The sequence below is a fragment of the Antechinus flavipes genome, chromosome 2 (assembly GCF_016432865.1).
Source record: "Antechinus flavipes isolate AdamAnt ecotype Samford, QLD, Australia chromosome 2, AdamAnt_v2, whole genome shotgun sequence".
NCBI lineage: Eukaryota > Metazoa > Chordata > Mammalia > Dasyuromorphia > Dasyuridae > Antechinus > Antechinus flavipes.
The window spans coordinates 567,807,533-567,823,319 of record NC_067399.1 but is presented as its reverse complement, the minus strand read 5'-3'; the positions used below and the strand labels follow the sequence as shown (position 1 = coordinate 567,823,319).

The following is a 15,787-nucleotide window of genomic DNA, read 5'->3' as shown; positions in this document are numbered from 1 at the left end:
CCCAGGACTCCATTTCCTTCTCTATATGGTTTTATTAGCTGTCTATTTGCAATACATTGATTCTTCAGACCACTTCTTAGAATCCAATGTTATCTCTACCTTTACTTGACTTTTCTATCCTCCCTGCACCCCAGCTCCTAGTGGACTCCCTCCTAAAGTCATTTTACCTGCTTTGTATATATTTATAAATATAATTGTTATTTTTTTCAATAGAACAGAAACTCTTTGAGAAAGGGAATGTTTTACTTGTGCATTTGTATTCAGTTTATTGTATTTCATTATTACTGTATTTTAGCATTTGTGCATATATGATGTGTAAATACACACACACACATATACATACAACATTTACAATTACAGTTTCCTCAGTTGTAAAATGATAACATATTCCAGATGTTGACAATTGAATGAGATTTGTCAAGCACTTAGCACTATGTCTGGCACAGAGTAGACATTTAATAAGGCAAGTTGATTTATATGACATTCTTCTCTCAAGTAGTAACATCCTTTGACTGGATGAGCTATAAGCGTATCTAGCACTGATACAAATTCTAGGTCTCTAAATACCTGAGACATAAAAGCAACAAACAGACTCATCTAAGATATAATTTTTCTTTATACTTTCACATAATTCTCTCATGCCAGAAACAAGACACCAAGAGGGCAGGAAAGACCATAACATAAGTACATAGTAAACATTTAATACTTTCTGAATAAATGTCTATAGAGAACTCTAGCTCACTCCCCACTTCAGTCAGTTGTTTGCCATGTTGTCTGTTCACTCAGAAACTTAGTATTGAGTCTCCTCTCCAGATGTATCATTCATCCTCTTACTTGTGGAAAATGCTGGAGATGTGGCAGATAGTTCCCATAAGCTTTTCAGGGATGTTTCAGTGTCGGACTTCTTGCTATTTTCCAGGAAACAAAGATCTTGAGATCAAAAAGTGCTTGAGGAGGCAGCCTACAGATAGGAGGGAGATTATAGCCATGTCCCCCCCAGCTTCCGTTCCTGCTGACATGGCCAGGCACCATAAGGCAGACTGGGATTTGTTGTCAATATTTACGTTAGAGAACAACAAAATCACTAGTCTTCCAGATGGGGCCAGGCCAGTGTTCACACCGATGATTCTCACTATCCCCTGTGCCATGTACAATATTTCAAGACTACTGGACAAAGCAGGGTATCTCAGGGTAGGGAGCCTTAGTGTGTATGTGTGTGTATGGTGGGGAGGAGATAACCTAGACTCCTCTTATCTCTAGATCCTTGGACTTACTTTTTCTCAACACTTTAGTGTTGTTCCTCTGTTGGCTCACATTTTTATTCTCTTCCTTCTCACCACTGTTCCTGGTTTCTCTGCAATCCCAGATCCTCTCAAGAAGATGCAAAGTTTCTATAGCAGCTGAAAAGTGTAGTTTAAGGCAAGTGTCACTCTGAGCGAGAATAACTCTACAGGCAGTACTACAGTTATCTTGAGGATTATAGATCACAGAAATACAAAAATCTTCAAGATTGCTTTGAGTTTGGTGTCTTCTTTATGTCCCATAGTCTTTTCCCACACTTATTCTGTGTATTCATGTTTATACGTCTATCTGGTTCTCTTAATCTCCAATTTGACTATTTAAAAAATCTCAACTATCTGTTCCATGTATGCCATGCCCTCAGTAATGGACTTGAATATTTCACAAATTTATTCATGTTATGTACTTGTAGTTAAATCCTCTTGACCTCAGTATGCAAATATATGTAAACATGAAAATTATGCAGATGTATCAAACTCTGCACTTAAAAGTCTTATTTTAGTGCAACCCGAGGCATTCTCACTTTAGTGTGACCCTGAGTAGGATTCAACTGGTGCTTCACAGACAGTTTCCCCCACAATAGTTCCCCATCCATCTTAATAATGCTAGGAGACAGTTTTGTTCCTGAATCATATCCTTCCTGATCAGAAGATCCTGGACACAGCCTTGATTGATCTTGGGTCTCTCCAAAAGTTACCAACCCAGGGAGCTATCTGAACCTACAGAAAACAGACTGCTCTCAGTTTTCTCAAAACAGCCCTTAGACTCATTTGGGATCATATCCATGGCAAGTTCGGTCAGGAAGAATGGCAGAACTGCCAGAGAATCTGAGCTTCAACAAGTTAGTAATCTGTCTAAAGTGACAGGATAGAGACCCATTTAACACTGGACTGGGGATAAATGACACTTGGGTGCTTTTCCTAGTCCTGTCATCTCTACTAGATACCATCACTATGTGACATAGGATCATAGTTGCATAAATGGTATCTATTTTCTATATGCGAAATGGAGATTGATGGTTCTATTCACACTCCAAATCTCAAGAAAATTATATATGTGAAGTGTTCTGGATGCAATGTTAAAATTAAATGTTTACATTTGTAAATTGCTGTACAGTTTTCAATGAATATGTTCTCATACCTACTTTATTTGGTTCTTACAACACCCTGAGGTAAAGAGGGAGAGGACTACCCATCAGGAATATTATGGTGAAAACTTCTATATGGAATAGATTACTGGATCACCTGACCTCTACAATCCCTCCTAAATCTAAGTCATTTTTTTTTCCATTTTACAGATGAAAAAACTAAGGCCCAAAGAATTAGAGTATTTAGTTTAGGTTGCACAGTCTTATATCTTCTGACTTATCCTTTTTGTACATAGTAATGTCACTGGTTCCAAAGAAGTAAGTTTGGTCAATTGTTCTTTGGTTTTGTTTTGCTTTCCTGAATGGAAAAACTAAAAGGGAATAAAAGAGTAATCTTATCAAAGTTACACAGTAAAGGAGTGATTGTGTAAATCAAAATTCAGGACTTATTTCAATAAAATCAATTGCCACATCTTGGTAATTCCCCCGCCCCATTTTTTTTTAACTCTGAGAATGTCTCTGGTTTGTTTTACTCACTTGTCCTTTCTAGATTATGTTTCAGAAAGCAGCTCTTGAATACCTTCCTCCCTGAAACCCAGAAAAGAACCTCCCAATCCCTATTTCTCCTTTCTCCTTGACTAGATGTTTTATGGTTCATCATATTAGAACAGTGAATGGGCTTGTCCTGAAATTTTCTTTCTGCAGTTTATTATTGCCCAGGGAAAGACATGCTCTTTCATAAATAGTGATTTTTCAGTCTGGAGGAAGATGGGGTCAGAGAGAGCTAAATTGGTTTTAGTTGGCTTTTAGGATCAGAAATTCTCCCTTGTTCCACTTCTCCCTCTAGCAGGGTAGACAAGTGATTTTTCCCTCCCACGACACTACTATACTAACTCTAGGAATCAGTAAATCTTAGTACTAGTCCTGCTTCCACCACTAGCAGAAACACACACACTTGTAACTGACAAGTTTCCAGACTTATCAATGGTTAGAGAAGCTGGGTAAAGGTGAAGTCATTGCAACCAATATGGTCATAACTGTTAACAGTAATCAGTGTGCAAGATGAAATAAGTCTTAGAGAAGGAAGCTTTAAAAAATTCATAATTTACCACAGCCACTAATTTCATCACCCGGTAGTGAATTTTCTGATGATAAACCTCTCCATACTTTACTCAGGCTGTACAACAGACCAAGTCTGTTGCTGTTGTTCAAATCCTTTCCAACATATATAATTCCTCCTTCTCCTTAGTATCCTTTAAATGACTCAACATCTTTCATTTTTCAATGCCCCAGTTCCAATGTAAGAAGAGAGAGATACAAAGCTAGTCAGAAAGGGAGAGATTTGGGGCAGGTAGGAGGGAGAACTCCCAAGAGTTGCTGGTCATCTCTTCCAGGTTTCTTCCATTCCCCTTGTTAATTTCCACAGCAGCATGGTGCAGCTTGAATGTGATTAAAGTTCTAGCTGCCTGGGCTGGTCTCAAATTGCCAAGGACTGGGCACAATTCATATCCGCTCCCTAATTAGCAAAAGCCTCAATATCCCGGAGGCTCAGAGAGCATGGCCCTAATTGTATTTCTGCTGTAGCTGAGGGATAATTACCCTTCCTAATAGCTGCTACTTTTAATTCATCTTCTTTTCAATTTTTATTTCTTCCTCTTTTGTCCCCAATTCCCAGTCGGGTACTGCTGTTAGTTCTGTTCTTTTGCTCAATGGGAGATACATACACACACACACACACACACACACACACACACAGAGAGAGAGAGAGAGGGAGAGAGAGACAGAGACAGAGAGACAGAGATAGACAGAGAAATACAGAGACAGAGAGACAGACAGAGACAGACAGAGAAATACAGAGAGAGAGAGACAGAGAGACAGAAAGAAAGAGACAGAGACAGACACAGAGAAAGAGACAGAAGAATAGAACATCTGGGCCAGGGAGCTCAGCAGTGCATGAGTAGTCCAGAACTCTTTCTCACATCTCTATCACTTGTTTTATACTTCATCTATTACAGAAATTAAGTGATTTAACATATAAGAAGAAAGGATTTATGTGTTTCATAGGTACTTGTCATTCTTAGGGATTACTCCACAATCAACTACAGCTGTGGCCATATTAATCATACAAAGTTGTTTAAAAAGACTAGAGCCATGGGATTCTTCTTTACAGGGATTTACAAATCAGAGAATGTCAAAACTGAAAGGAACCTTAGTGACTATCTAATTCAAACATCTCAATATACAGATCAATAAAATGAGACCCAGGGAGAGTGCTTTTACCCATTGAATTTTGTTCCTCCTCTGTTCAGAGGAAGGAGCTTTAGCAATAGAGTTCAGAATACTGGTTGATTGGAAGCCAGTTGTCCCCACCATGATTTCTTCTTCAATTTTCAAAGAGGCAAGGGAGCACAGACAGCAGTAATAACCACTTTAAGTTCCCATAGAGATAGCAGTCTGAAACCCAGCCTTCACCCTAGTCTCAAGATTTCTGAGATGAAAATAATTCCTCTTTGAAAACAATTGGGGATCCCAGTGATAGTATGACTGTTCAGTGGAAGATAGCAAGCTTGGAGAAGAGGAAATGATTCTATTTTTCTGTGTATTAGAGAGATTTTACTAATGTTGACCTTTAAAGATAATGCAAATGAATTCCCACAAAGAAAGAGCAGTATTATAAAGCACAGATATGGAAAATACCTTGTAGAATCCAAGGAAGAACTTCACCTCTCAGGTAAATCAGTCTAAGACCTAGTTATGGTGAAATGGCAAGGTTACAGACAAAGTGAGGCATCAGAGAATCTGGTTTTAAATACCAGTTCTGCTACTTATCTTCCCCAAGTTGCTTAAATTTACTATGCCTCAGGTTATTCATCTATAAAATGAAAGAGTGCCTCTTGGTCTTTAAGACTTCTTTCCACTCAAAATTGATTAGCCCTTGTCTTACAGATTTCTGAGACACTTTAGTATCCCTGGTATATGCTGTCCTGATTCTTGTTTTTATAGCTAATCAGTATCCAGCTATGTAGTAATTTAGATCCATTGTCTGTGAGTATGTAAATTGGCTGGTCACACTCTTCTGTCTAATAGCCCTTCATGTTTGCAAAGATTGAGATCAAGTAACCCTACTAGCCTTTTTCCTCCTAACCTATTCTATTAGCTTTTCCATCAAGACACTATTTTTCTTTTCTCCTTCATCTTTGTTGCTCTCTTCTCTTCTCTGCAATCTGTAAAGCAATATGAGGATGTTGAATAATCATATTCCTACTTTTCAAAAAATTGATCAATTAATTACTGCCTCTAGTCAGATGCTGTTAGCAAGCCTAAAGGAGCAGCTCAGTAGAGTCAGAATCCCAAATGAATGTACTCAAATTCTGCCTCTTTAACTCATTAAATATATAACCTTGGTCAGGCCTTTATTTCCTAGAGTTTTAACTTCCTCATCTGTAAAATGAAGGGGGGTGTGGGGTGGATTAGATCATATATAAGGTCTCTGCAAGTTGTAGCATTCAATGCGGTTATGGAGGCTGAAAAAAGATAAAGGATACATTCAAGATGGAATCCAAGTGGCAGACAGAACAATGGAGTTATTTGCTTTCTAAGGATTCATTTGTCCCATACTTACTGGGCTTTGATTAGGCTTAGTCCCACCTCTGGGAATCAGTCTGTAAATCAAAAAATCCCTGTGAAAGCAACAAAAAACAGAGGCAGCAATGAGAGATCATCTTTTTCAAAGAGAAAGTGGAAGGAAAAGCAGAAAGGGACAATATTTATTAAGTAACTACTTATATACTAGACACTGTGCTAAGCTATTTATAAATCTCATTTGATTTTGTGATCCTTCTTTCTGGCCTCTTAAGCCTGTTCCCTGCTAATGGGCAACTGTGATGTAGCCATCTGCTTAGGGGGCTAGTATGAAATCTTAGTTGATGTTGAAAGATAAAGGTGTAGGGATAAAGGTAAAAATCAATGGAAATGATTTTAAATGTCCTCCGGGGAAAAGTTTTGCCTTCAGTTTCCCAATTCATTATCACTAGCATCACCATATCTATATCTATCACAACTTAATTCATTTGTCATCATGCTAATAATATGGTGGTCATGATTCCCATCCCTTTCTGAATGGATGGGTAAGTTTCCTTTATCATGTGAGTTCCTTGAGACTAGAATTTATCTTGCTTTTCTATTTGTATCCCCGTTGTTTAGTACAGTACTTTTTCATTCACTCATTTAATGCCATGATTGAACTCCATTCTGCCTGTCTCCTTAATATAGTTGGTTCTCATCCTTTTTTTTTTTTTTTTTTTGGTACCTTGAAAACTATTATCAAGTTGTTTTAAAATGTTTAAGATACCTAGGATTACAAAAAAAACCACCAATTATATTGAAATGCAAGTAAAAATATTTTTAAAGGACCTCTACTAATATATTGCCTTTGCTAATAAGGGGAATGCTAACCAAGACTTAAAAAAGAAAAATTTAAACTAACAATGCAAGATTTATGGCACTTTGAGGCAATATTATTCTATTCACATAGAAAGGACAGCATTCTTATTAATATTATTAAAAACCATCCACTATATTAAGCTCCCATCATGTTTTATTAAACACACAGAAAGCATGGTTCTTGAGCTTTTAAGAGTTACAATAAAAAAGGTTCAGAATTTAGAAAATTCTGGAAAACAGAAATAGGCTTAAAGGATAAGTGCCACATGTATACAAGAAAAACTTCTTATATAAAAGTATAAAAATCAGATTAAACAACTATGAGTTAGACTCAACTGGTTTCTTGCATCATTCTTAGCAAATAGGAAAACTCCAATCCTTTCCTCACATTCCAAATGGCAACAGTGAGAGGTAGAAAGTAATAAAGTACAAGAGGAAAGCCTATTTGATTCATTTCCAGGACCAATAATATAAGATGAAGAACATTATCAAGTAATGCTCATTTTGTTGATTTGATACATTTTGCTTGTAGATATTATTGCTTCGTGGACTTTAAATGTTTATCTTTAAGCATTTATTTATAAGTCAATATTAATTCATTTGATGAGAAGTAGGATTTTGGCTTCTTTTATTTCTAGGCAAAAACAAATCCTCATTTTTCCAGTGGGTGTGATCAAACACCTTCCTGAATCATCAACAAAAAGTTATTATATACCTACTATTTGCCTGGCATGAGCTATGTCAGTTCCTAGATAACAAGGCTATCATCTAGAAGCCCTTGCTCTAACTCTATTAGGGATTTTTTCATATAATCAGGAGCTCCAAAAAGGGAGAGTTTTGAAAGAAAAAAAGATATGATTCAGGGTATCCAGTCTAAAAGCCTTGGATAAACCAATCTTTCCTTTTCTTCCTGCTTTTGATTCTCTTTGTTTACTTACCTCTTTGTTCACTTAAGTGATCTTAATTTAGTTTCCCCAAAATGTTCCCTTACTAGAAGAGGGTTCTAACAGAAAACAATTAAATGCATTTAAAAAAATTACATTCTTTTAAGAATTTTGAATATGTAAATCCTTTTTTTAAATTGAGCTTAATCAGACCCTGGTTAAGTTCACTATTAACATTCTGTACACATAAATTTGGGAGACAAAATCTTGGCATTCAGAAAGGCAATAGCGACCTTGAGAAATTTCCCACCCCAAAATCTGATTTTAGCTTCTCTAACCATTAAGTGGGAGAAATTGCATTTCAATGAGGGTGTTTGTATCATCTCAGATAATTTTTTGACTATCTGAATGTGAAATAAAACCTAATCAATCCAGCTGGATAAGCACAATTTTTTTTTTTTTTTTTTTTTGCTTTTGTAAGATCATCCTATGATAATAGCTGGACTTGTTCATGGGTCCCAAGTCTGATAGTTCCTATTTAAGAGACACTTTGAAGGTGGTAGTGAAGAGAGTGCTATAAAAGAAAAACTAACCTACTTGTTGGGCCCATGAAGCCTACCTCCTTCTTGTTTCTGGCCTCTCAACTTTCAACTGTGCTCTAGGAAGCTGTTGCCATGGTTTCCTCCATACAACACCCCCAATTACCTCCACTTCCTTTCACCTTGTGATAATAGGTGACATGATCTCTCAATGTGATCAATCCACATAACTGTGGTAACAATTAGTAATGTTTTTTTCTTCAGAAAAAAGGACTCTGGCAATTTGAGCCACAAATTTTGTTTTATTCCCAGAGGTATATGGTTAAGGGGTTTGATCAAACACTAGACAGGTTGCAAAAACATGAAATGGCAAGGAGGACCTGAATGAGTTGAGATTCAAGAGGAAATGATAAAAGATCTTTTCTGTATCCCAACCTGGCTCACAAATTGAATGTTACCACTGAGTACTTTAGCACTCTCTCCCTTTTTCTCTCCTTCCTTCAAAAAGCTCAAGCTATTAGAATCAGGAATTTTTGTGTATAGACTATCATTGTTTCTGCTCAGATACTTATATCATGCAGCAGAGGACATAAATTGTAGCTACAAACACCACCTCAGGCACAAGTAAGCTTCTTTGAGGCTGAAAAAAAAAAGACCTTGATTTTTACCCTTTCCAATAGGAGCAGCACCCAGGTCTTTTACTCATCCTGCAGAAGGAAGTTTAGACTTCATGCCTATCTTATCATTTAGATTATGAAAGTCCTTGAGAGGTTTTTAGGAAGATGAAAACTTCACCCTTTTGTTTTTCAAAACATATCGATAGTTTTGTTTGTTTGTTTTTTATTCCCTGGCCAGACCGTAATTTCACTGGGGCTTCCAGTGAAAATAAGTGATTATTCATAGTTATATAATCAATACTTATCAGAGGATGGACTCAAATTCAGGTTTTTCTAATTTCAAGATTGGTTCTCTTTACACTATGGAGAACTTTTTTTTATTGTTAATGATAAACATCTCACTTTTTTTGTAATACCTTTTCCAAAAAGTTATTTGTTAATGGAAAATTTACAAATCATGTACACAATTTAAGTATATCACACATAGTTAAAGCTCAGTAAATATTTTTAAGTGGTTGATAAAATGAATGAAAACATACCAAGGGAACTGCCAAGTTTTTAAACTAGAAAAAAGGATATAACAAAAGAGTACATACAAATTCAATGTAATCTGTATTAGCTAAATCAAAGTCTCACATCCTAGATCTCAAAGCTTAGATTATTCTTTAGATATGCAAGATTAGGCCATATTTGATAGTTTTAGGGTATTCTTTTCACTCCTCTAGTAAGAGAAAGATAAATGGCATTTTCTGATTGGTTGAGAAGGCAGAACAGACAATCTGTAATTGGATACTTCTCCTTATTAAGCCAGTGAAATTACAGTGTTTTTTTCTTTGAAATAAAACTAGATCTTTTGCTCATAAAAACAAATGAAGATTAAAAGGAAAAAAACCCTAAGTTAATGTTTCTATGTAGCAATATTTATGCCATTAGAAAAAGTTTCATTAATTCTTACTAAGATAGGCTATGCCAATCTTTCCTGGATGAGAACCAAAACAGATACAGGAGACAGGAACTGAGAGTTAACCCCTTTTTCTTAAAAGTAACTGATAGCCTTTATACAAGTATGGAGATAAAGGATTCTTTTGTTGTAAGTGTTCTTTTACTAATATTGTCAGTTAACAGGGAAAATTTTTTAGCATTGAATTTAGAATTGGATCAGACAGGGAGTTTATTTTTTAATTGTGTTAAGATAAAGGAAGATGGGCAAAATAAATGAAAGTAAAGGGAGAAATGTTTTTGTAGGATCAAATATTTATAGTTGAAAAGGACTTTAAAAGCTATCTAGCCCAATTCTTTATTTTTATATGAAGAAAAATGAAACCTATGAAAGTTAAACAATTTAAGGTTAATGGTATTAGAGTGAGTCATAATTCAAACACAAGTTTTCTGAATTTTAAATCCAATGCCCTTTCCATTATACATTGCTACCTCCAAGTATGTTGATAGTCCTTTCTTATGAGAGATGTAGGATCCTTATTACCTAGAATTCTGAGCTTTATTCAGTTACTGAATTATCAAGGATACAACAAAGATTTATAGTGTATGAAGGTCAAAAGTAACAATTTTCAAATTTTGTTTACATTCCACAAAAGAGCTTGCCCTGCCCCATTGGTAATATAATTCTTTAGTTCAATAGGTTTTTTTTTCCTAACTGAAAATTGCCAGAGGAATTGACTTTTGGTGATGGAGTAGAGCCCAAATGTACTTAAGGGGGGAGGAGGAAATAATTTCAAAACTGTGGAACCTTGGCCAAGTCACCACAATTCTCTCCTCAGCAGTAAAATAAGGGGGGCTGGATTAGGCCTCTAATCCATCTTCCAGCTTTAAAATGTATAATTCTAAAAGAATATATTTTCTCACTATCTTTTCTATACATTATATCCACCTCCCTATATGCTTGATAGAGGGGGAATGGCTTTTTTTTCTTCTCTCTTTTGTCTTAAAGGGAGTATTTTCTAAAGAAGAAAGAAAAGATTGCCCTTGTCACTAAAAGACTAGAATTTAAAAGAGCAATATTTTTCATTATACTTCCCAGGGTCTGGTAGATTGGCTCTAAGTAAAGCACACTATACCAAAACCATCAAAGGGAAGCAACCTCTCTAAGTTTTCCTTTCTATAGATTACTTAACCTTATCTCTAACCTCACAGCTTGAGGTACTACAAATAGGTGTGATGCTTCTTTTGCAGGGGAGAGAGGAGAGAGAGGGGAGAAAGGGGAGAGAGGGGAGAGAGGGGGAGGGGTGTCAGGGTCCATCTTCTGCCATAGAGATCAGATATGCCTCAGGGGAATAGCCTTTTAGAGATGAAAATACCTTCTACCTCCCACTACAAAAAAGATCTAAAGCATTCTTTTTTCAAGTGACCCCACCCACCTTGACCAAGGCAACAGAGGTTGCTAGGTAACAATTTCTTTCTCTCTTTCATATACACTACTCTGGTTGCCTTTTTGGATCTCTCAATTTTGATTCCTTCTTTCTTTCAGTAATCTACTATTTCTACTCTTTGTCCTCTAAGTCCCAATAATTAAGGTTTAACTTGATATTCCTTTTAAAAAGATTTCACTTGTATAAAGTTGTATGATCTTTCCCATCCCCAAAGGATGACCTTAACATAAACGAATATACAGTTAAGACTAACCTCAATCATTTATTTCAAAATTAGGTTAAAACTAATATTATCTTAACATCTCAGAGACAAAATTTTAAAATTTCTTACCTGTATTGGAATAGAAGTGGACTTTCCAGTCTCCATTGGTTTGTGGGAGACAACTTTCTCTGCCTTTTTCTAAATTAGTCCTATATTATTCTCACTGTTCTCCAGAGCTCTGCAGAGTCCATTCCCACATCCTACAATAACAGCTCATCTCCCAGCTCTGCTCCCAGCTCTCACCCCACAGGGGTCATTAAGGAAAATGGAGGTTGAGGGAGAGGGTGAAAGATTTCAAATGTTTTACAGTAGGCACAAGAGAGAAAGGGGTGCATAAGATGGCGACAGGGATATTTTCCAGAGAAATCAAACTCATTTTTCCCTATTTCATCTTTAACATGATTGGAGACTTCTTCAGACCTTCTCTCACTCTTTCCTCCTCACCCCCTTCCATCGTTTCCAGTTAAGCTTTTGTTTGCAACTCAGTCCAAATTCATAATCCTTTTCCAAGTTGGGGATATAAATAGGGAAGGCTGACTCTGAAGATAACCCTAGAGAATGACAGGAGACACCCTGCCCTTCTCTGATTGTCTTCTCACCTACAGAACCCCACAATCAGGTAAAGACGAAGACAATTAAGCCCCGGGAGCTAGGGGGAATCAGTTGGCAGTGAGGCAAAGGGGCGGGAATTCCTTTCTGTTACGAGTTCCCGGGGCGCTGTCCTGAATTCTGGTGCTGAAATGCTCTACCCGAACACTCCGGGAGCAAGGTTATTGTCAGCAAGGGGTTGATTTTTCCTGGAATTGCCGTCTGAGAAGACTTAGCGGGAGGGGGTAGGAGGTGGGGGCGGGGAAGAGAAAGGCAAGATCTCTCAGCCGAGAAGATTATCAGCCTCTTGAATGGCACAAAGATCAGTTATTACCGCCTGGTAAATTATTAACAAAGGTGGTGTGAGCCCAGAGGAATCGAGTAGAGCAGACAACCCAGGACCTTCAACCTTAGTCTGAAAGAGAACAATCCAAAAGTGAAGCAGATGATTCCCCTGACCCATCAAGAGATGTAGGAAGACTTTGTAGGTAGATACCCCAATGGGCAGGACCCCAAACCTGGGAACAATCCCTGTTTTTTAGCTCGAGCTCTTCTCCAACCCTCTTACCCGCACCCTATTAATAATTTCTTGAGTAAGAGTTGGCAGTATGATGGGTAATGATAAGTCTTTTGTCTGGAGAGGATACACACCTACAGCAGACTTGCTCTCTTCTTCCAACCATCTTTTAATAGTAAATGATAACCAAGTATCTGAAAGCAGAGCTCTCAGGACCTTTGGTATATGGACATCACCAATCTTCTGCAGCTGCCCTCATCTGGCTCCTGAAACCTTAATTCTGTAAGGTCATCGTGGACCTAGGAGCATCACCTGTGGTTCTTCTTTATCTTGAAAGGCAGTGACCTGTGAAATGAAACCAGGTCCTGAAACCAGTCAGACAATCTCATTTTCAACATACAACAAGTCTGTGCCGACTCAACAGGGAAGCTCCTTTGAGGTCTAGAGCAGTACTGGGCTCAGGCTTTTGAGACTTAGAATTAGCCTTCTCTTTTTTTTTGTAGTGTGCTTTTCTCTTCATTTAGGGCTCAGAATGGATTCGACTGTCTTTTCAAACCGCTAAGAGAGAGACCCTTATAGTTTGGTCTCTAGAATTTGCAAACTTTAAGCGAATTTCTGATCTAAATTAGACAAAGAAAGAATTCCTACTAAGAAAGGATATGTGGGGTTCTCACCATATCCAGGGAATGTTCTTCCAGGTTAGGGTATCAAATATTACCAGACTGAACTCCTTCAAGAACTGAGCGCACTCTGAACAAACTGACGCTGCAGCCCAGCACTGTGGCGAGTTTCGGATTACCTTGATCAGTGAGACAGCTCTCCTGCTCCCTTCCGCTCCCGTTCCCGTTTACTCCTCCTCCACCTCCTTCACCTTTAGTTAACTTGGCAGTGGAGCTCTGCTTATTGGTCCACCTGTTGTAGATCCAGAGATAAATCATAATAATTTATTAAAGGTTTTTTACCACTAAACCCCCCTGCCCCCCTTACTAAATTTTATCGCTTCTGTCAAACCCCAAAACCGGATGATAGGCCTTTAGCATGGTATAAATACCGCGTAGAAATAGGTACTAAACACATGTAAACAGTAACTATGTAGATCCAGAGTCCAGATCTCAGCAACTCTGAAAAGTGGCTTATAGCCCCTTGTTTTCCAGTCAGTCCCAGGTCCACCTCCTCCCATTCTCAGGACAGATGTCATCTGGGCGCTTCCTGCCCTCCTCAGGGGATGTGTTGCAAGGTTAGATAGGGAACCTTACCTGACTTTTGTCTTGGAGATTCTTTTTCACAATTTCTGGATGTGTGTACAAGGATGTCTACCTCCTCTCACGCACACCCCACCTACTTGCTGTTTCTTCCCCAAAAAGGAGTGAAGTGTGGGAAGCAAAGCACGAAGAATAGGGTAAAGGTTTGGGTTACGGGGAGTTATATGTGTAGGGGCTTATACCTGAACACCCTCCCCTTTCTATTCTCACTAGCTTCCCCTGGGTAAAACGCCACTGCTCTTGGAGGGTTAGGAAGATGCTGGGTCCTGAGTCTAGCTTGAGTGCATCGAAACCCTTGTAGCTTGGGGAGAGACAATAGCGTTGGCCTCTGTTGCAACTGGAGAAGTCTCTTTAAACCCCAATCAACCCACAGGTGGCCTGTCAATGCCAGGGACATGCAAGACGTCATCTAGAAAGAGAGGGAGGAGATAAAACACACTTCAAAACAAAAGTTCCCTCGATACCATAGCAACAGATAGTAAATGTCAGCTGCACACACTGAAGCCATCCTTCTAGCTCATTCTTTCCTTCCCTCCCCCACAGCCCTTAGACCAGGATTAGGAGCAGATCTCTACTAATTAATAATGAAACCAGCTTTCTCCGACACAAGCTTAAACATTACAAGATCAGAAGGTGGAGTAGGAACCAGAGATGGAGTTCCCTTTAATATCCCTTTGACCTGACACATACACCCCTCTAGATTCCTAAAATCTTTAAACAGTCCCAGACTTTGGGGGAAAAATAAAACCTCATACATTACCAAGCATCAAGTTTGGTTATTCATCTAATGGGTCAGACTGAGAAGGAGGAAACCTCAAGGAAGGCTGGTGGCAGCTGCTAAGGCAAGACAAGAAAAATAGAACAAGTAAGCTTTTTTACAAAGGGAAACACGGCAGTCTTTAGTTCCTTGTCCATCCCTTTGTGGATGTCAGATTTACCATCTTTCCCATCTTTCTACACAGAAATATTTTCCCTCACACAAAAAATGAAAGCAGATATTGATTCATGCACCTTCACAAACACAAAGAAGGAGAAACTTCAGATAAACTGTAAGGCAGGTATGATTCAGGGAAGCCTAAACCAGCTGGAAAATACAGGCATAGACATCTGCAGGCGCCACAACAATTAAAAATCAATCAAAAATGGCCATCTGAGGAAAAACACATAAAGACAATTGATCTACTAGTATTACTCAATAATAAATACCTACAATAGGGCTTTAAAATTAGAAAATCATTAAGTATACATTATTTCATTGTAGCCTCACAACGACCATGTTAGGAAGGTACTCCTACAAATATTATCATCTCTCTTTAATAAATGAAGAAACTCCAGTTCAGAGATTAAGTGATTTACCCCTATTCACATTGCTATTAAATCAGGTAGGAATTGAAATCAAGTCTACCTGGCAAGTTCAGAATTTGCTGTCTATTATCCATACTGCCCTTCTATTGAACACATAATATAGATCAATAGAGCGATGCAAGTATAAAACCTGCCCCTGACAGTACTTATAAACTCAGCTGACACCACTTAAACCAGGCACTTAGTTAATTTTTCACTCTTAGCACCTGATTTCTTGATGTTTTGAAGACAGTTATAGACTCAGAATTAGTCCATCAGGCTGTCTAAATGGAAACAAAGAATTGTAAAATGCAAAATGGTCTGAAAAATCTCAGTTCAGTTATAAATTATTAAAACTAGTAATTATATTAATAAATCTATTAACATATTTTAAGCTATTATAACTTCACTGAGATTTTTGGAACACTTTGTATATGAAGGTAATTACCTGGTATTTTATAACACCTCTAAAATTGTTTAATTAAATCATTTTTTCATTTTAATCTCTACGTTTAACATCTTGTTCTCACAGATATATTCATATACATATCCAACAAA

The 15,787-nt window shown here is 37.7% G+C and overlaps 1 long non-coding RNA gene across 2 annotated transcripts; it reads right to left on the bottom strand.

Moving 5' to 3' along the window:
- Nucleotides 1–254: 254 nt before the first annotated feature.
- Nucleotides 255–14,760, bottom strand: LOC127551377 (uncharacterized). 2 transcript variants are annotated; one of them, XR_007951071.1, is made up of 8 exons: nt 14,646–14,758; nt 13,880–14,294; nt 13,423–13,535; nt 12,758–12,968; nt 11,588–12,521; nt 6,009–6,066; nt 1,275–1,400; nt 255–908 (listed from the first exon to the last, which is right to left on the bottom strand). It is a non-coding gene; the product is annotated as an uncharacterized LOC127551377 (long non-coding RNA). The 2 variants fall into 2 exon arrangements; XR_007951070.1 differs by having other exon boundaries at nt 11,588–12,968; nt 14,646–14,760.
- Nucleotides 14,761–15,787: the final 1,027 nt, after the last annotated feature.